We start from the raw sequence: 22,097 nt of genomic DNA on the forward strand, positions 1-22,097 counted from the left end.
AGGCCTGCTCAACAGAGGCCTGCTCAACAGGGCTCACCCAGAGGCCTGCTCAACAGGGCTCACCTAGAGGCCTGCTCAACAGGGCTCACCCAGAGGCCTGCTCAACAGGGCTCACCTAGAGGCCTGCTCAACAGGGCTCACCCAGAGGCCTGCTCAACAGGGCTCACCTAGAGGCCTGCTCAACAGGGCTCACCCAGAGGCCTGCTCAACAGGGCTCACCTAGAGGCCTGCTCAACAGGGCTCACCCAGAGGCCTGCTCAACAGGGCTCACCCAGAGGCCTGCTCAACAGGGCTCACCCAGAGGCCTGCTCAACAGGGCTCACCTAGAGGCCTGCTCAACAGGGCTCACCCAGAGGCCTGCTCAACAGAGAGGCCTGCTCAACAGGGCTCACCCAGAGGCCTGCTCAACAGGGCTCACCGGCTGGTTTCACACCGACGACCCAAGCCTTGCCTATGCCTTGCCTTTACCCACGCTTTTTAATAGGCGTCCGTTTTAGTCAACGAGGCTGTGTACACCGGGCGCCTGAGCGTGAACCCTGCGTGTACCCACGCCTTGCCTATGCCTTGCCGATTTTATCGAATAGGCGTGAGTTCTATTTTGAAGCCGACAAGGCGCGTGCAGGCAGACTTCTTCTGTCAAGCCATGAAAGAAAAACGCACAATATCCGTCGGAAATGGAAAAGTCAACTGAATTTCAAAATAAAATGGAGTTACTACAACATGTTGAGCAGAGAGACAGAGATATTGACGGGTGGCTATCACGTGGGGCTTTCTCCCCGTCGGCAAACAAATCTTCATGAGAGAGAATAGCGACCGAAGAAGCAAGATGGACAATGTTGTTGTGCCAGGCTGCCAGCACATATTCTTGCAAGATCACCTCTCTAAAATGTCCGACTATAGTCAGACCTGGTTATACATATCCAGCATCAATATAACATTAAATATATCCGATTTATTTTACCTAGAGGCTACCCATGACAATTCTGGACAACACGTGAAAAAATACAGTCGGGAGAGAGGAGAGGCGCTTGTGACTCGGCTCCAGGTTCGGCGTGCAAAAGGCGTGCGGTGTGATCGCAAAAGCGTGTAACAGGTTCACGCCCAGCTCGGCGTAGGCGTGGGTTGAGGCAAGGCAAGGCTTGGGTCGTCGGTGTGAAACCAGCCACCCAGAGGCCTGCTCAACAGAGGCCTGCTCAACAGGGCTCACCCAGAGGCCTGCTCAACAGAGGCCTGCTCAACAGGGCTCACCCAGAGGCCTGCTCAACAGAGGCCTGCTCAACAGGGCTCACCCAGAGGCCTGCTCAACAGAGGCCTGCTCAACAGGGCTCACCTAGAGGCCTGCTCAACAGGGCTCACCCAGAGGCCTGCTCAACAGGGCTCACCCAGAGGCCTGCTCAACAGGGCTCACACAGAGGCCTGCTCAACAGGGCTAACCTAGAGGCCTGCTCAACAGGGCTCACCTAGGCCTGCTCAACAGGGCTCACCTAGAGGCCTGCTCAACAGGGCTCACCTAGAGGCCTGCTCAACAGGGCTCACCCAGAGGCCTGGTCAACATGGCTCACACAGAGGCCTGCTCAACAGGGCTAACCTAGAGGCCTGCTCAACAGGGCTAACCTAGAGGCCTGCTCAACAGGGCTCACCTAGGCCTGCTCAACAGGGCTCACCTAGAGGCCTGCTCAACAGGGCTCACCTAGAGGCCTGCTCAACAGGGCTCACACAGAGGCTTGCTCAACAGGGCTCACCCAGAGGCCTGGTCAACAGGGCTCACACAGAGGCCTGCTCAACAGGGCTAACCTAGAGGCCTGCTCAACAGGGCTAACCTAGAGGCCTGCTCAACAGGGCTCACCTAGGCCTGCTCAACAGGGCTCACCCAGAGGCCTGCTCAACAGGGCTCACCTAGAGGCCTGCTCAACAGGGCTCACCTAGAGGCCTGCTCAACAGGGCTCACCTAGAGGCCTGCTCAACAGGGCTCACCTAGAGGCCTGGTCAACAGGGCTCACCCAGAGGCCTGCTCAACAGGGCTCACCTAGAGGCCTGCTCAACAGGGCTCACCTAGAGGCCTGCTCAACAGGGCTCACCCAGAGGCCTGCTCAACAGGGCTCACCTAGAGGCCTGCTCAACAGGGCTCACCCAGAGGCCTGCTCAACAGGGCTCACCTAGAGGCCTGCTCAACAGGGCTCACCTAGAGGCCTGCTCAACAGGGCTCACCTAGGCCTGCTCAACAGGGCTCACCTAGAGGCCTGCTCAACAGGGCTCACCTAGAGGCCTGCTCAACAGGGCTCACACAGAGGCTTGCTCAACAGGGCTCACCCAGAGGCCTGCTCAACAGGGCTCACCCAGCCAAAAGCAGACGGTGCCCCTCGTTGAAATGCTGCATGAAGGCTGGCCAAACACACAAGCAGCACAGCGAAGCCATTGTTCCCCTCCTGTCCACTCAGCACAGTGGCACTCTCACAGACAAGCCAGGGCCCCTCTCTCCAGATCACTGGTGGGTGGGAGGTGTGGAGGAAGGGAGCATGCTAGGCTTATCTTTAGGCCTTTCTCACACTACCATCTCTCTTTAATGCAAGCATACAACATGTACACAAATGTGTATACTACACACGCATGCACACTGAAACATGCATACAACATGTACGCAAATGTGTATACTACACACGCATGCACAGATTGCACACTCTGAAACACGCATACACATATGTAAATGTGTATACACACGCATGCACACACTCTGAAACACACATACAACATGTACGTGAATGTGTATACACACGCATGCACACACTCTGAAACACGCATACAACATGTACGTCGTACAGGGCTTAAAATTCGGTGCAGGATTGCGAGATTCTTTTTGGAAATTCCCGCATATTTTCAATTTATAAAGGGGGAGTAATGGTTTAGTATTTACGCCAGGGGTTTCAAACTCACGGCCTGCCACGCCACTTCATATCAAGTTATAGTGAAATCAGGCCTGCACCTCCGCTCGTTGTAAAACACAGAGCGCGCTCCCGAGGCGTGTGGACGAGGCGCTGCCTTGGCGCAGGGTTGCCAGATAAATTTCCATAGGTGTGCAGTTCCTTGGCCGGTTTTGTGTGCATTTTGGCGGGTTTTGAACTCTTTGTGCTGGAAACGGTCAGCAGTATCTGGCAACACAGCTTCACACTCCAGGCCAGCAGCCTGCTAATTTCGGTTCACCCGAGTGAAAAACCAACTGGAAAGAAAAACATTTGCACGCCAAAATGTTGTCTTTTGTTGAGAAGTGAACATGTTGATGTCAAAACACAAAATAAAGGTTGATGACGACGAGCACAGCCACAGATAGTTACAGGAGAAGTGGGAGAGTGATTATTTTTTTGTCGAGTTCAAAGGGAATGCTGCCTGTTATTTGCAAAGAGAAAATCGCCGTACTAAAATAATATAACCTGAAGCAAATAAGAATAAGGGAATAAGCAGGGATGCAAACTAGTCACCTTTAGGTAACAGTGAGTCTAGGGTTAGCACCATGGACGATGGCATCGACCATAGTCGATGGGCCGACCCCCATCGACCTCTGACCCTTCTACATTGGACCATCGTGATTATCTGTTCGAATAAAATTTTGCAGATTTAATAATAAAAAAGGCTAACTCCACTCAACCGTGACACACGGGGCACGCACGGGCGGCATTAAACATGCGGCAAAGCATACCTTATCCCCAGTTCAGAGAAGCGGTAAAGCGGAGAGGAAGAGAAGATAAGCAGAAGTCGGTTGTGTTGTGAAAATGTTAAGAAAGAACAAACTTCACGTCCTTTCCTGTTTTCAACCCAATGTGAGTAATGTTACAAGTCTTCAACTGTGAATTCAACTCGCCTGTTTCCAGGAACTCTCTCCATTACATAGGCTGCCTGCTGCTGTGTTTCTATCTCTCCTTAACGTAACCTAATGTTAGGTTCAAAACTGAGCCCACACAAATCTAACGTTAGCCGCCAGTAATTCTGCCCCTTTTCTGCCAGCAAGTTAAATTAAACACACACACGTTGTTGGTCACGATCTGTAACGTTAACATTTGATTGTTTTGCACCTTTCAATATTGCTGGTAGTGATAGCCTACTGTTTGAATCGCTTGGCTCTGTGCTGTTGTAGTAGCCTATCCAAGCCCGCTGGTCTCTCATGACATGTAGAGCTCAGCTGTCCTGTTGTAAACGTGAACGTACATTGCAGTGGCGCAGCCAAACGGCACCGCATGGACTTAATAAAAATCATTAATTAACCCCACCCCCTGTCAACGACGATACCATCGTCCATCGTGATGTTTCACTGTGGAACCATCCCATTTTCATCCCAAAATAGGGCACTTAAGTGAATGAATTTGTGTCTGCCCTGGTATCTGTCACTTTTCTAACTATCCATGACTTTGCATCCCCGAATAAGAGTCTAATTACTATGTATTTTGTCATTGTGTTTTATCTGGAGACTAAGCAGCCATAGGCTTTCGGTTGTATTAAAGCCTTTATTTTTTTGTATTGAGTGATACACTTTACTAAAACACTCATATCATATTATAATACCTCAGGTGTGTATAAACTACAGGTTAAGTAGCCTAAAGACAAAAATGTGAAATTATTATTGTACTGTATGTTATCAAACAGGAGAAGCAGATATTTAGCCTACCGGTTATCGTATCGGCTGAAACCCCCCCCCCCCCCCAAGTCTATAAATCCCCCCCTATCTGAAGAACATAAGGGGGGAATTCCCCCCCAGTTTGCAAAGTGAATTTTAAGCCCTGACATAAATGTGTATACACACGCATGCACACACTCTGAAACACGCATACAACATGTACGCAAATGTGTATACACACGCATGCACACACTCTGAAACGCGCATACAACATGTACGCAAATGTGTATACACTAGAGATGCACTGATGAGCTTTTATGCCATGCTAATCCGCGTGTATGCATAAACCATCCGCCCGCCATCCAACCAAGCAAATTATTTCCTACTATTTATAGATCGGCGCCCGCTGTGCACCCGATATTTCACACCACTATATTGCCTTTTAAATCAAGCAGCGAGTCTCACATTAGGAAGACGTATTTACTGTTTCTGCTGCCATCTGTGCAAATCTTTGCAGTCCAGGTACACTTCCATGCTGTGGGACTCAGATTACATGTGTCCAGCACTTCACTCGCACAGGGGAAAATACGAATTAGCAGAGATTCCTGTTCGACGTTCCTGTGACATCATTTACCTTATATGGAGCAAGAATGTGCAGAGGCATCCCATTGACGTTTAGCTAGCGCATGGCTTTCTGTTTTACCCCTAGGCTCGTTTGAGTTGACTGCCGCCTCGCCTGGAAAGCAGACGAGAGCAGGCGAGCAAAGTCAGGCGAGGCGTCAACAAGTCGAACCCCCCCGCAGCACACTCACTGCTGCTTTTCTTCTTCTACAGTTTTGTTTAACAGCGGTTTGTAAACAGATTAAAACATGCATTAGCGCCACCCACACTCACTGCTCAAAACGACCCAGCCCTTCAGATTACTTATTTTTATTTTAATGTAGGCATTACAGGTGGTATTTATGTAATATGTAGAGGGACAGCTTGGAATAGATATAAAATTGAAGTTTCTACACTTCACTGTGGGTTTGTGATGCACCTGTGTTGAACCAATGGGCGCTCAGCTTGATGCGTTTCTCATCATCCTCTGTCATCCGCAGTCGGGCGCAGTTGGTGGGGAGCAACTGCGGCGCCTTGCTCCAAATCTGCGCCCGCCTCGCTCTCACGAGAGTCCCGTGGCTCACGCAGTCAGGCAGGCGGAGCAAGTCGGACAACTTTCTAACCGTCATGCAACGGGGCAAGCAAGGCGCTGGTCGAATCTGCGCAGAATTTGCTCATCTCAAACGAGCCTCCTGCCTTGGTCATTTGGGGTCCTTGATCCCATACCCATAGTCGGCTAATAACGTGCCTGACGAAAAATGAAGCTTAAAATACGTTTGTAGAGAATGTAATTAATATTACTTTCCTCAATAATGATACATCAGCTCTTTCCAGACTTCCTCAGCACGATGACCAAGAAGAGAAGGAACAACGGCCGTGCCAAGAAGGGACGCGGGCACGTCCAGCCCATCCGCTGCACCAACTGTGCCCGCTGCATGCCCAAAGACAAAGCCATCAAGAAGTTTGTCATCAGGAACATTGTGGAGGCTGCTGCCGTGAGGGACATCACCGAGGCCAGCGTGTTTGAATCCTATGTGCTCCCCAAGCTGTACGTGAAGCTGCACTACTGTGTGAGCTGCACCATCCACAGCAAGGTGGTCAGGAACCGCTCGACCGAGGCCAGGAAGGACCGCACCCCACCGCCCCGCTTCAGACCACAGGGTGGCGCACCCCGTGGACCTCCTCCAAAGCCTATGTGATGTGGACATTACAAGTTATGTCGTTATTATGACGTCATAAGTTCCATCATTATTATGATGTCATAAGTTATGTCGTTATTATCAAATAAAGCTGGTGAGGTCAAAAAAAATAAAAAAATAAAATAAATAAATAATGATACATCATTGCTTACGTCAGGGCTTAAAATTCACTTTGCAAACTGGGGGGGAACTCCCCCCTTATGTTCTTCAGATAAATGTGTATACACACACACGACACGCGCACACTCTGAGACACGCATACACCATGTACATAAATGTGTATACACACACACACACTCTGAGACACGCATACAACATGTACATAAATGTGTATACACACACACGACACGCGCACACTCTGAGACACGCATACACCATGTACATAAATGTGTATACACACACACACACTCTGAGACACGCATACAACATGTACATAAATGTGTATACACACACGCACACTCTGAGACACGCATACAACATGTACATAAATGTGTATACACACACACACACACTCTGAGACACGCATACAACATGTACATAAATGTGTATACACACACACACTCTGAGACACGCATACACCATGTACATAAATGTGTATACACACACACACGCACACTGAGACACGCATACACCATGTATATAAATGTGTATACACACACGCACACTCTGAGACACGCATACACCATGTACATAAATGTGTATACACACACACACACACACTCTGAGACACGCATACAACATGTACATAAATGTGTATACACACACACACACACTCTGAGACACGCATACAACATGTACATAAATGTGTATACACACACACACACACTCTGAGACACGCATACAACATGTACATAAATGTGTATACACACACACACACACTCTGAGACACGCATACAACATGTACATAAATGTGTATACACACGCACACTCTGAGACACGCATACACCATGTACATAAATGTGTATACACACACACACGCACACTCTGAGACACGCATACACCATGTACATAAATGTGTATACTAGGGATGTTCATTTTGAAAATTTTCCAAAATCGATAATCGGTGAAAATTAACGATCAATTATCGATTATCGATTTTATTAATACTTAGAAAATTTTCAATATTTTAATTTTTTTTTTTTTTTTTTTTTTTTTTACAAAATGAATGCCTATGGCAGAAAATACGAAAGACAACGTGTTCTCCTCAATGAACTCTTTATTTCAATGTGTCTCCTCTCCAACACTGCTGTCCCCGGCGCATGCCGGTGTGAATTTCCCATGTTTAAAACAGTTTTGTTGGCACAAAGGCCCGTGCCCAGCCAGAAAACTAGAGACTATATGAAGCTCCACCTCACGTTAGTCGGCTGTGCAATGGAGTAGGGCGAGGAGGAACGAATTCCACCCAAACCTAGTCCAAAAAAAAAAAAATTTTTTTTTTTTTTTTTAATAATTAAAAAATCGATCCAAATGCCACAGGATCGATTCCAATTCTTAACGATCGATTATCGATTTTCGATAATTGATGAACATCCCTAGTGTATACACACACACACACTCTGAGACACGCATACAACATGTACATAAATGTGTATACACACACACACACTCTGAGACACGCATACAACATGTACATAAATGTGTATACACACACGCACACTCTGAGACACGCATACAACATGTACATAAATGTGTATACACACACGCACACTCTGAGACACGCATACAACATGTACATAAATGTGTATACACACACGCACACTCTGAGACACGCATACAACATGTACATAAATGTGTATACACACACACGCACACTCTGAGACACGCATACAACATGTACATAAATGTGTATACACACACACGCATGCATATGTAACGGAGTTAATGATTCCACTTGCCATCTAGCCATTATTTGTTTCTATTGAATGTGTACTGAATTTAATTTATTATTTGTCAATTGCTTGTGTTGATATTGTGTTATGTACTGTTTTACTTTGTTGCTTTAATTGTTTTGTAAATTACCATGGAGTCCTATTTTCATGAGAGTAATTGAACTGATCTCAGGGAGTCTTATTTTCTTTGGGGTACTTGAACATCACATTGATGGCTCCCTGTAAACTTGACGGGTCACCCCGTGTTAAGCCTTCAGTCTGCGTTACCCGTCTCAATGGTAGGTTGATTTGTACTGAGCTCCTGGTAATATCGGTCATAACTTTAATTTATTTTCATTTTGGTTGCCTTATATGTGGAGATATGTTTCTTATAATCACAACACATGGTTGGTAATGCTGTGAGAGATTGTACTGTGTGTGGCGCAAGCTGTTACAAGTAGTTGGCGATCTTAAAATCTTGTTGTGATTAGTCCTTGTGCTGTAGCTACTAGCTAGCTAACTGTGTAATGTTATGATGTTTCAGTACACATGACATTGCTGTGTTGATGAGAGCTGACTGTGCAGAACTAACAGACAGCTGTGTGTCTTACCAGGTACATGTTCTATGCTTTTATTTCTTTATGTTGTTTAAGTGTTCAACTTTTTGAGTCTGCTTTACCCGTCTCAATGTACACACGACATTGCTGTGTTGATGAGAGCTGACTGTGCAGAACTAACAGACAACAGTGTGAATACACGGAGGTTATCTCCAAAGAGGATCCTGGTCTGAGTGTCATCTTAAACACAACGCAGTATGCAGCCGCTACACATGCACACACTCTGAAACTGTGATAAAAAGCTGCAGTGAAGGCAGCACTTGCTGCACACTGATGCAACACACAGAAAACACAGAAATTCACAACAAATTGATGGACTGCATTTATATAGCGCTTTTTTTCTAGTCTACCGAGTACCGACCAAGTGCTTTACAATAATGTTTACATTGACGCACATGCTCACACACCGATGGCAGCAAGCTATCACACAGGGCACTGGCACAACCATCAGGAGCAATTGGGGTTCAGTGTCTTGCCCAAGAACACTTTGACATGCAGACTGGAAGAGCCGGAGATCAAGCCACCAACCTTCTGATTAGTGGATGATCCGCTCTATAATATAATATAATATAATATAATATAATATAATATATAACATAGTATAACATAGTATAATATAATATAATACAATACAATACAATATAATGTAATAATATCATTTAATATGTCCCCCTCTAACTTTCTCACCAACAATCTGGTGGCTGCATTTGTCTAGCACAAATAAATGCAAGCTAGCAGCAATGATTAAAAAAACACTAGGCCTCACTACTTGAGGCAGAACATGATACTGTCTCAGCTCATTAATAATTGACATTTTTCTTATGGTGGTGAACGTTGGTCATCGATTAGGCGAGGCCTCTCCCTCCGCTCAACAACACACAGTTCATAGACCCCTCACACTTCAACAACAGATCACCTATCAGTCACTGCTGCAAGCAGCGAACAACACAACTATATCACCAAAGCTGAGTACCGGCATCTCCAATCATCACCGAGTCTTGTGCCAACTCATATCATACGCAGTTATCTAACAGCACCACAGTAGCCAGCGGACTTTGGATCAGACACGTTCCTGTTACACAACAGCGAGTGCCGGTCCAAGTAGACCCATATGGGCCAGAAGGAGCTTCCCCAGTAAAGCACCAGTCAGCAGATGAGTGTGATCTCATAACAGCGAGGCCCGGGGAGAAAGATATTACACTCGGGGAATAAATGACAGTCTATTTACTAGGCCCATTTGATAACAACATGAGCACATGCTCAGTGTGTGGAATGTAGTGGTTTATGCCATAAATAATTACAGACACACCGAGACCACTTTTTCACTTCTGAGTTCTGATACCAATCCCAAGAGAAAATGTTATTTTCTTGGAATTGGTATTATTGACCGATAACAACCCAACTCAAACTGGCAACTCTGCAGACTCTGACGAGAGGTCACTCCTACAAAATTATTAAGATGTAAACAGTTATCATTCATTAGGCAGATCTACCACTTAATGTGTGAAAAGCAGATCAATAAATACACTTTGCTTTGATTTCATGCTTATTTTCTCACCGTGACCCGCCACATTGGCAGTGGTTTCTCAGACCAAAACATACTGTGCTTTTATGATCACATATTCACCTTATGTAACCCTGCCTGCCTGTTACAACTTCCTGTTGCAACCGCCGGCTGTTTTACCTGTGGTCAAACCAGAGATCGTCTCTGGTCAAAGCTAGTGACTCACTGGAAGCAGGCTGCGGGAATAAGCTCTGCCACAGGAAGTGTAAACACAATCAGTTCCGATTGCGTTTACACTTCCTGTTAGTCTCTCAAGCCAGACTGTCTCTTCTACAGTATATAAGGTGAATAGCACTGGATGAGTGACAGCCAATACACCATTACTGCCATTACTGTGCATCTCTTGCTCCCTCTCTCTCTCTCTCTCAACCCAACCGCTCATGGCAGATGAACGCCCACTAAGAGCCAGCCAGGTCTGCTCAAGGTTTTCGTCCCCGTTAAAGGGATATTTTCCTTGCCACTGTCGCCAAAGTGCTGCTCTTGTTGAGTAATTGTTTCAACTGCCACATGACCTCACAGTCAAATTGCCAGTGCATGTGAGAATTGTTTCAATTGTTGGGTCTAAAATAAAGAGCCTGGTCTTCTCTGCTCTATTTGGAAAGGAAAGCGCCTTGGAATAACCTTTGTTTGGCACTATCTAAATATAAAATTGATTGATTGATTGATGGTCATTCGGTGGATAACAAAGGCAAGGTTGTCATTAATTCGGCATTCAATGGCTCTCAGTCAACTCCACAATCAAATTCTTTCCAGTCAAAGTCTAAATGGAGACAGTGCATTTGCTTCTGTGCGCCCAATACATCGGGGTCATAATGTTCTTATCACCGCATCACCCAGCAACCGCTGCTGTTACCAGGGAACAGGAGCCACAGCAACATGATGCCTGTCCACTGTCCAGAGAGAGTGACGACAGCAGAGTCAGACGCAGACAGAGCAGATTAGACAGAGCTATCAGAGGCAGCATGCTGACTGTCAGCTCAGACAGGTACTGCAGATTAGACAGAGCTATCAGCTCAGACAGGTACGTAGGAATTAGGGCTGTTGAAACGAATTTTGGTATTCAAATATTATTCGATTTGCATAAATATTAATAAACCTTGATTATTATTATTATTATTATTATTATGGGGAGAAACTTTATTTTTATTTTTATATACAGCGCACCTTGTCTGTCTACCAACCAGCGTGTGTGTTACACAGACTTCATTTATCGAAAAGTAGGCTTGCCAGGATGTACCCCGGCTTTGACCCAACCCGACAACAAATTTTAATGAGCTGGGAATCAGCTGCCCCTCCATCTCATGCATGTTGGGTCAGAGATGTTATGGCATACCTTACTGTAAATTGGAGAAACTGAAATACACCATACGTGGTTCGACTCAGAAATATCTTAGAGTGTGGGGTCCGTTTCTAGATTACTTTGATAAAAATTACCTCTCTCCTCCCAATACTGCCTAACTGACTTTCAGAGATTCAACTGTTGGCTTTTGCCACGAGTGATTGCCAGAAAACATATCCTCAGTACTTAGCGTATCCCCTGCAAAGTGTATTGTAATTGTTTGTAACATTTATTTATTTTTATTATTATTATTTTTGAGTCTTGGGTGTCTGTGTCTCGTATTATTATTATTATTATTATTATGTTTTGTCCTATTTTGGTGCTACATGCCTTGCTTTTCCTTATGTCTCCGTTTATATGTACGGTAGTATGTTTGAAATGGAAAACCCAATAAACAAATTTGAATAATAACCAACCAGCGTGTGAAAACTAATTATTTTGCCACATGTTGATCTATGTATTAAAGTTTTCTGAGTCTGGATCATCTGACTGAATCACAATGGTGATGGTGATCTTGTGCATTAACAATGTTTCTCTCCCCTCCCCTCTCTCTCTCCACACATGCTTGGCCGCGACTCCAGAAACGAGTATAAACAACTACTATGTGTCCGTGGTGTCTGCCTCAACTCAGTAGGGCTTTCGTAAAATAATAATAAAAATAGTTTTACAAACCAAGGTATTGAACTATGTTTAGAATCAGGAGACACATAACATTTCACTTAGGGCTGTACGATTTTGCCTAAAAAATAAAATCTCAGATTTTTTATCTCAAAATTCGATTTTCGATTTCGATTCGATTTTTATACTATTATACTTCTCTAAACATTTGTTGCCCTGCAGAGCTCTTATTTTTTCTTTTTTACATAAGTGACAATTTATGCTTTTACTCTGAAGACAGAACAACCCAACTTTCTGTTTTAGCTTGGTGCTGCTATGCCCAACTTCCTGGCTGTTGTTTGCCAACCTGCAGTCACTTTTTTTTTTTATATATATATTTTATTTTTCATTTTTTTATATGCAATAAAGACACACAAGAACAAAAACAAAAACAAAGACACACAAGCTCAGTCACAGGAAAGGAAAAGAAAGAAAAAGCATACACATATCAACATTACAACATCATAGTGAGGTGCTACCTAGAGATGCAGCGGTATGAGTTTTTGACGGTATGATAACCTTGGACAAAAATACCACGGTTTCACGGTATCGCGGACCTTTATGTGTTTTTGTGAAATCTGGCAACAAAAAAATAGCCTACATTTTTTTGTTTGTTATTGAACTATTTATTTCATCTAATTAAAGCAGCTACGAGCAACTTTTTCGATTGTTATTAAACAGTATAAATTTAATATCAATGCATCACATCTTACCTCTAATAGTCGACGAGACCAACGCAGAGTAGTCTCGCTTGAACCCCGAGTGAATCGGCCAGTGTAGTCTGTCTGTGGCCAGGGAAGATCAGGAAGTGAAATGCAACGGTTTGCAGCAGCCACTTCGGCCATAACCACAAAATAACTTCCAAAAAACCTGTTAGAATATAACGAGAGATGTTCGCGAGAGTCTGCGTGGCGTTCACATTGTTTATGCTATGTTGCTAGGCAACGCGAACGGGTGAAGGCAGGCAGCTCCGTTTCACTTCCGGGTTTCACTTCCGCGTTTCACTTCCGGGTAGCCGGGCCGGCGGTAAGGAGAGAGAGAGAGAGAGCCCCCTGTTGACGCGAGTTTAGACAGACACAGACTTAATAATCATCCAAGGGAGCAATCTCCGATACACACGGCTTTGGTCTCGTCGACTATTAGAGGTAAGATGTGATGCATTGATATTAAATTTATACTGTTTAATAACAATCGAAAAAGTTGCTCGTAGCTGCTTTAACGTATGTAAAACTAAAACACACATGCTTATCTTTTGTCAAATCGGATTGGACACTGGACATAAATGTTTCAATGTTAATGTGCACACACACACACACACACACACACACACACACACACCTCTGCCTCTTATTTAATGACTGTTGTTACTTCTCTTCAGTGCAATACGCCGGCATAAGACGTTCGCTCAGTCAAGTAACGTTATCGTTAGTTAGAGCAAAGACAGCTGAGTGCTAATTAATCATGTTATGTTATCGATAACGTTAGCCTATGACAGTGTTTATTTTACGTTCATCCTCCTGCCGGTGGAAATGGTTTATGTCCGACACGATGTATGATGACGCAAGACGTTTAACGTACCTTGAATTTGGCAAATAAGGAAGGACGGGTGTTGTTCCTGCAGATGTGCTGATTCATGTTTGAGGTATTTCCCCCTCTAATCCTCCCTGGCCGTCCCTGCTTTTGCCGAAATATTCCCACACACCGCGGAGTTTGTCTTTTTCGACGGGGCCGCAGCCCACCGCCCGGGGGAACGTTCTGGGGATTCTCCTTCAGCAGCCATTATCACGTTGAATTACAATAGGCTACGCACGGGAGTAAACGATTGACTTGATGACTTCTTGACCACAGCTACACTGATTGCTGAGACTGGGCAGCTGGGGGGAGGGGCCGCGTTACTGCACTCTGTCTGGGCACTTTCTCTCTCAGGGGGAAACAGGTGATACCGTGGGGAAGGTATGACGGCAAAACTTAGTGGTTTTGATACCGTGACTTTTTGAAACCGAGGTATACCTTCAAACCGGAAACCGCTGCATCCCTGCTACCACGATATATAGAATCCAGTGTGAGGAGTAAACGAGAGATCAGTTGGGTGAGTTACCCGTTGCCCCTAACCTCGTCCAAGTAGGCCATAAATGGGTCCCAGATGGTAGAAAACTTCCTAAGTGAATTGGTCCTCAGGAACCTGAGTCTCTCCATACGTATAACAGAAACCATGTCTGACAGCCATAGCTGAAAAGAAGGTGGGGAGGGGGACTTCCACTCCCTTAGGATAAGTCTCTTGGCGACGGTCGTCCCCTGCGTCAGAGACTGCTGCACAGCAGTAGGAAGGAGCAGAGAAGATTCAGAGACACCGGTGGATTTGATCGAGCACCCGGTGCTCTGTTGGAGGGATACTCTTGGTTTGATGTAGGGATGCCACGGTGTGGACATTTTCCCACCGGGTAATAAACACGTGACAACACCGGTGTTACCGGTGACACCGTAAAAAAAAGAAGAAAAAAAGCTCTGTAACAAATAACAATAGGATTGTTAGTTCCTACTAGTGCATGTTGTTCCGGGGGACAATAACAGTGAGACACCACACCAGTCGGATATTCTCATCATGATCACAGCAGCTAGATTAGAGCGAATGTTACGTTATATTTATGTTGATAATACAAGTTTTAAAGTAAGCAAGAGTCTATGCTCTAGTCTAACCGTAGGGTCATAGAGACAAGATGGGGCAGAATGAAACAAACTCCTCCGCTGTCCTCACAGTCCAGACGTACTAACGTTAGCTCGGACGTTCAGTCACAGCACTGGCTGCCTCACAAGTCATGGCTGCATCTGACTTGAGACAGACGCCCGTGGAGACAATCTTTCTCAAAAGAAACTAACGTTAGCGACACATCTGGAGACTTTTTCTGACATGGGATTTAACATTACCAGCAAGCAGCAGTAAGCAGGCAATGACTGAAGGCTGGGTAAGTCCTCCCTCCCACTAGCAATGATGCTAAGTTAGCATCGACTTTTCGCTGTGGTAAAAAAAAAAAAAAATACACATTTCCAGAGATGGCCTGCAGTGAACAGAATGCACACGCAGGCTTAGCTAAGGGCGGCTGTAGCTGCCCTTAGCTGTAGGCGGCTGTAGCTCAGGAGGTAGAGCGGGTCGTCACTACTCACTAATCGCTTTGGATGAGAGGTCGGTGGTTCGATTCCCGGCTCCTCCAGTCTGCACGTCGAAGTGTCTTTGGGTAAGATACTGAACCCCAAATTGCTCCTGATGGTATGCCAGGACCCTGCGTGGCAGCTTGCCACCATCGGTGTATGAATGGGTGAATGTACCTACTGATTGTAAAGCGCTTTGGATAAAGGCGCTATATAAATGCAGGCCATTTACCATTTACCTACATGTATGAGGAGGGCATAATTTGTGTTCATAAGATGTATAGCGTTAACTAATGTTAGTTGCTGGTCTATCCAGACCAGTGGCGCCACACTGTGCAGAGCTCGCACTCTGTGTGCTAAGTGCTTTTTGGAGGTGTTGGAATAAGTTCATTGCACTGCTGTCTTTAGTAGCCAGTAGTCACAGCCTCCAGAGAGACTTTACAGCGGGGAGAAGGGACGAGTAGCAGCACGCGTACATGAGAGAGAGCGGCCGTAACGTAATTACCCTAGTTAAAGTGTAAATCGATTTAACGATTTTCATTTTTTTCAACATCGTCCTAACTACCGTAATTAATTCGATTACAATTCAAAATTGATTTATCGTGCAGCCCTAATTTTAATCGGACTGAAACATAATTTAAAAAAAATACTTTTTATCAATTAATTTTTATTTATTTTTATGAATTAAAATTTCATAAAAAATCTAATTAAAATCGAAAATTTAAATAATAAAGCCACTGAAAATCGAATTGTATTATAGAGGAAGATTGACAGCCCTAATAGGAATTGTGCACAATGCTAGGGAATGATGTCACTGTGGCCCATGCTATGGACAGGGGTTATTAGACTCAGCACACATGCCCAATGCACACACACACACAGGTCACTTAGGTTATGGAGAGGGAGTTATTACTGCAACCGCACTTTGAGATGCTCTCATCAGCCCTTAAAGTGGAGCTGAGAGATACACCACTGACCAGTCACTGCCATCCTGGGTCACCCTCTGAGATACACCACTGACCAGTCACTCCCATCCTGGGTCCCCCTCTCTGAGATACACCACTGACCAGTCACTGCCATCCTGGGTCACCCTCTGAGATACACACCACCAACTAGGGCTGGGCAATATAATCAATACGGCAATATATCGCGATATTTTATTTCCCGATACTGATATATATGTACCGGTATATATATATATATATATATTTATTTTTTATTTTTTATTTATTTTTTGCAGGCCATGCCATGCCAGGCCTCTGCATCTGGTGATTCCCACCCCTAATCGATACTGTATCGATATTTCCCATATCGATGCGTTCAGTAACACTCAACACTCAGTAGTTTTGACTAAATTTGTCCACTAACTTATCAGTATAAAGTGATGTACATATTATTACACTATCTGGGTGGTACACAGTGTGTTGTATCTTTAGCTCTAATATTTAATTTTGAGTAAATTCTGTAGAATATCGCAATATATCGCAATATGTATCGCATCGCAATATATCATGATACAATCGTATCGTGACCCAAGTATCGTGATACGTATCGTATCGTGAGATCCTTGCCAATACCCAGCCCTACCACCAACCAGTCACTCCCATCCTGGGTCACCCTCTGAGATACACACCACCAACCATTCACTCCCATCCTGGGTCACCCTCTGAGATTCACCACGAACCAGTCACTGTCATCCTGGGTCACTGGTAATTAAAGCAGAGATCAGAGGGCTGAATAAAGCATGAGCTGTTTCAGCCCAGGAGGCTCAGGTATCGCTCTATATAGGGGCCAAGGGGTGGTGGTGAGAGACAAAGGAGTCTCTGAACCCCATACCATGCAGAGAGGAGAGAGAGAGAGCGAGAGAGAGACAGACAGACAGACAAACCTGAAAGACAACTCCCCCCCCCCCCCACACACACCAGCCCCACAGCCTTAACAGCCAGGGTCAAAACTAAAGAGGAGCTCAAAGCCCACTGGACCTCATTAAGAGCTGATATTGTCCCAAATGGGGACAGTCAAAGAACTTTCTGTTCAACGCACTAAAGCCACACACACACACACACACACACACACACACACACACACACACACACACACACACACACACACACACACACACACATTTGTTTTTTAAATAGGTGCTGATGCAGCTAAATTAGCTGGCTACCTGGAAGAAACAGCCTATAGAGACAAACAGTGGCTTGGATAATAGACACTCCTTAGCCACGGTTTTGTGAAAGATAACATTCTCCAAAGTCACTGATTTGTGTGACCATGTTTAAATTGTTTAATTGTTTATTGTGGATCACGTAAAATACAAACATAAAAATGTTGACGGCCAATAACCTTTTGCCTCTGTGGTAAAGGATGACACTGCTTATAAGATAGGAGTTCAACCTAACACTGCAATTTCACAGGACCCATTTCAGGCCTACTCTTGTTTGAGATCCTGATTGTAATATCTCCCCTCTGGTTGTAGGATACTTCTCAGAGTCGAGCTGCTGTTTCCTGTCCCAATCAGCAATGAGCTGTGTGTAAATCTAACAAGTGCAGATGGTATGCCAGCCTTCTTCTTGTGATGCAAAAGTAATAATTGCCACATCGCCCTGAACATTACTGATGCTTACAATGAGATTTGTCCTCTTATCTTAAATGATCACTAGACACACTTTTTCAACTTCAAGGTGTGTGATCACACCGAAACAGGAAGTTTGCTTAGTTGCATTTTCTATTTGGCAGGTTTAGGTGATGGTCACACTGCCAAATTGTGAACCAGAGCTTGTAAACAAAACCCACATGGACTCACAAGTAGCTCATTAATTGGACAGATGTTCCGTAACCTGTCATCCTGTGACGCTAGAGATTTTAGTGGTGCGGGGAGTCAAAACAAACAACTCCCAGTCCCTGTAACTAACCTGTAACTAACCTGTAACTAACCTGTAACTAACCATGATGGACTTGATCGACTTTCCAAGGGTGAGAAACTGCTGGCTATCAGGTGTCAACATCTGTCTCCTTACACATGGATTCAGGTTACGTTCTCACCCCTAATGAGACCGTGGCACACCTCATTTGAGCCGTCTCAGTTCAGATGGCAGTGTGGCTGGCACTGATCTCCTCACCTGTCCACACAAACTGGACTGAAGGAGGAAACATTTCACAGGTTGAATAGCTAAACATGCTTGGTAGGTACCAAGCGTACCAGACCGGTGATGCTGTCATCAATCACAAGTTGTGTTTTACGCGATCAGCCAGCACAGTCAAGGGCCTGCATCAAAGCTGCAACCTAAAGAAAGGATTGACATGACAGATAAACAGGAGAGGTGAGCAGTCAGGCAGAGAACCTGCTCTGATCCAGACAGTCTGATGTTGAAAAAATAGAATAGAATAGAATAGAATAGAATAGAAGAGAAGAGAAGAGAATAAAAATATAGTTAAAATAGAGGCGTATCTCTCCTTGTCATCTCAGATCAATTCAATTAACATTGGGCTGGAAGCGGACTGAAAACGAAGCTCACACATCACATTCACCATTGGAGGCAAGAAGCGAGACTATCTGGCTGCCATCAGGAGAGAGTGAGACTGCAGAATGTGAAGCGCTTGAATGCACTGTCATTGTACAGCTCCTTTACCTGTGTTGCATCACTGTTCAGCAGTCACATGAACAGCTCACTGCCAAGAAAGGGCCTCTCCTTTGAGAGTTACTAGATCGAGATACCAAGAGGCAAAGTTAGTTTCACCCACAACGTGCATCACAAAGGTTCGGACAGACTCGCTCTGACAGCATTCTCTTCCTCTCTCAAACAGCTGGCAGACTGGTAGTACATCAGGTTTGATGGCAGATAGCCAATCTCACCTCCCTCATCTCCCTTCCCTCATGCTGTTCTCAAAAGATGAACTCCGGCAAGGAGCTCTACATGGAAGATGTGTTTGAAAGTTTTAAGAAATTCACCTCAAATCACAAAGCATAACACACACTTGCCCACACACGGCAGGTGCCGAAAACTAGCAGGTAGGCCTAAATGTTGACTTGCCTATCAGTAAACAAACAAAGTAGTAAAACGTGACTCAAGACCTTTTCCAAATAGTTCCAGTACTTACTGGTAACTTTGGCATACGTATGATATATACACCAAGCAGCAGCAGTTGTGTCAACATTTAACTGCCAAATGTCACCACAGTTTGATGTGACGCTCTCTCCTATATAAAGAGAGTGGCATCAGAGATAAACACACCCCTAGGCTGGAAATTAGATCAGTCCAAAATAACTATAGGCCTATCTCAGCGTCTATAAATTCAAGTCACACAACTCCTCCCCGTGCTACAAACAAAATAGCAATGCCTGAACATGACGTTTCATCTGAATGGATGAGTTGTGCTGCTGCTTTGTCAATCGGGCAGTCTGTTGTTTGCATATCTGAAAGTTAACACAACCACTAATATTTATCCACAGCCGGTGGACAAGAATGGAAATATCTGTGCTGTGTGGTTATTCCAATATGAAACTCCCGTACAAGCTTAGCGACCATAAGATAATTTCTGAGAATCTAACCGAGGGCACATTATCACACTACACAAAAATCCTGTCAGATTCTGAGTCGCAGTTTCTGTCCATGGCTAGCTCTAGCTGTCGATGACACATTTACAAACACTATTACTAACTTAGCAGCATGATCTTGGCAAATGCACCCTCTTCTTGCTAACCTAGATCACTAACGATGATGATATATGGATGATCTATTCAGCCATGTAAAATGTCAGACGGCTGATAACTTTGCCCCATCATTTCACCGGGTCCATTACGTTATTTTGCCGAGTAGGTTAACGTCCCAACGCTAACCAGGTATGTTGAGAAACGTTAGCTAACTAGCTAGCCTGCTAACGCCTTATTAGCCCCTTCGCCAGGGAAGGGGAAGAGCTTTCCGTACACCTGCGGAGGATGGTAACGCTAGAAAACCGCACACCTTTTATTTTAGTCCCTTTGCAACGCTTTGGGTTCGTTGTCTATGTGAGTGGTGGATTAGCAAGCGAGCTAAATGACATGTAATTGGGCCCTAGAGGTTCCGCATTACGTGGCTGGTAACCAAGAAAGCAGAGGAGAGTAGCTAACATTAGCCGTGTAGCTAACATTAGCTGCGTGCGGTTTATTTCTGAGCCGCGTCCAAGAAACACAGCTAATGTTACCTAGCTTGGCTAGCTAACGGGGTTCAGGCTAATTCAATAACTCAACTCACCTGTGATCAGCGTTGCGTCCCAGAAGATGTTCACTCAGTGCTGTCACCTATTTCTCACGAACCGTGCCAAAATCATTCAAATTCCACAGAAAGTGTTGGAAGAGAGGCTCGCAGTCCAATCGCTTCAGCCACTGCTGCTGAATGGCTGCTAACAGGAGACTCAACCAAACTTCCCCCTTAGCAACGGGCCGCCCCGCCGCCAGCTCATTGGAGGAAGCAGGCAGACTCAAGGTGATCGATTGATGACAGTGTACTCTGGAATGAAGATGACTGGCTGTAGATTTCTTACACAATATTTAATGAAGTAAGCATTCCATCCCAGCACCTGGTATCTGCATACTAGTGTTTAATCACGCCAAGAGGATTATTCTCAGCAGTTGGACTACTTGAGAACCACTGAAAATATAGTCTAGTGACTAGACTTTTTCAGTGGTTCTCAACGTGGGGTCCGGGGACCACCAGGAGTCAGCCGTACCAGAGGGTCCACACCAAATAGTTTTGCAAAATTGATGTTCACCATCATACTAAAATAATTACTACTTTGCTCACTGTTATCTCTCGACCTACAATACAGACAGTCATGGAATATGGACAAAATTATATCTAACAATAAAAAAATATTCTCAGATTTGGGTCAGAGAGACAACATCTAATGTGGACTAAGTTAGGGGTCCATGATGTGTTTGTTTGTTTGTTTGTTTGTTTGTTTGTTTGTTTGTGTGTGTGTGTGTGTGTGTGTGTGTGTGTGTGTGTGTGTGTGTGTGTGTGTGTGTGTGTGTGTGTGTGTGTGTGTGTGTGTGTGTGTCAAGTCAAGTCAAGTCAAGTTTATTTATATAGCCCTAATTCACAAGCATGTCTCAGAGGGCTTCACAGAAAGTATGTCTAGCTGATTCTAGCTGACACAACAGTAACAAGAATATACAGAATAAAGATAACATTTGAACAATTGATAATATAGAAAATATAGAAATGAAGAGAGAGCAGAGGAGAGAGCAGGAGAAGGGGGAAGAGCAGGGGGAATGTGAGAGAGTGATGGGGTGGGGAGGGAATGGGAGATGTTGGAGGGTATAGGAGGTGGGGAAGGAGCAAGAGGAGAGAGCAGGAGAGGGGAAGGGGGGGGGGTGTGGGGGAGAAGAGAGCAGGGGGAGGGAGGAGGTGGGGAGAGAATGAGAAATATAGACGCACATCTTGCAAACGGACATATGTCAATTTCTTAGCAACCAAACTATGCCTAATTTAATTGGCTGCAAGCCTTTAGTAGTGAGT

At 44.9% G+C, this 22,097-nt stretch overlaps 1 protein-coding gene and 1 pseudogene across 9 annotated transcripts in view; one reads left to right on the forward strand and one right to left on the reverse strand.

The window, feature by feature from the left end:
- numb (NUMB endocytic adaptor protein) overlaps positions 1–20,966 on the reverse strand; it is a 107,084-nt gene extending 86,118 nt beyond the window's left edge. For all 8 annotated transcript variants that reach the window (XM_083632804.1, XM_083632803.1, XM_083632802.1 and 5 more), the window contains exon 1: positions 20,832–20,966. The gene's annotated coding sequence lies outside the window, so the exon portion shown is untranslated. The remainder of the gene's footprint in view (positions 1–20,831) is intronic.
- Positions 6,041–6,484, forward strand: LOC310774365 (small ribosomal subunit protein eS26 pseudogene; annotated as a pseudogene). Its single transcript has one exon. The product of its transcript is annotated as a small ribosomal subunit protein eS26 pseudogene (transcript).
- Positions 20,967–22,097: the final 1,131 nt, after the last annotated feature.

Source organism: Poromitra crassiceps (genome assembly GCF_964638095.1).
Source record: "Poromitra crassiceps genome assembly, chromosome: 3".
Lineage (NCBI taxonomy): Eukaryota > Metazoa > Chordata > Actinopteri > Beryciformes > Melamphaidae > Poromitra > Poromitra crassiceps.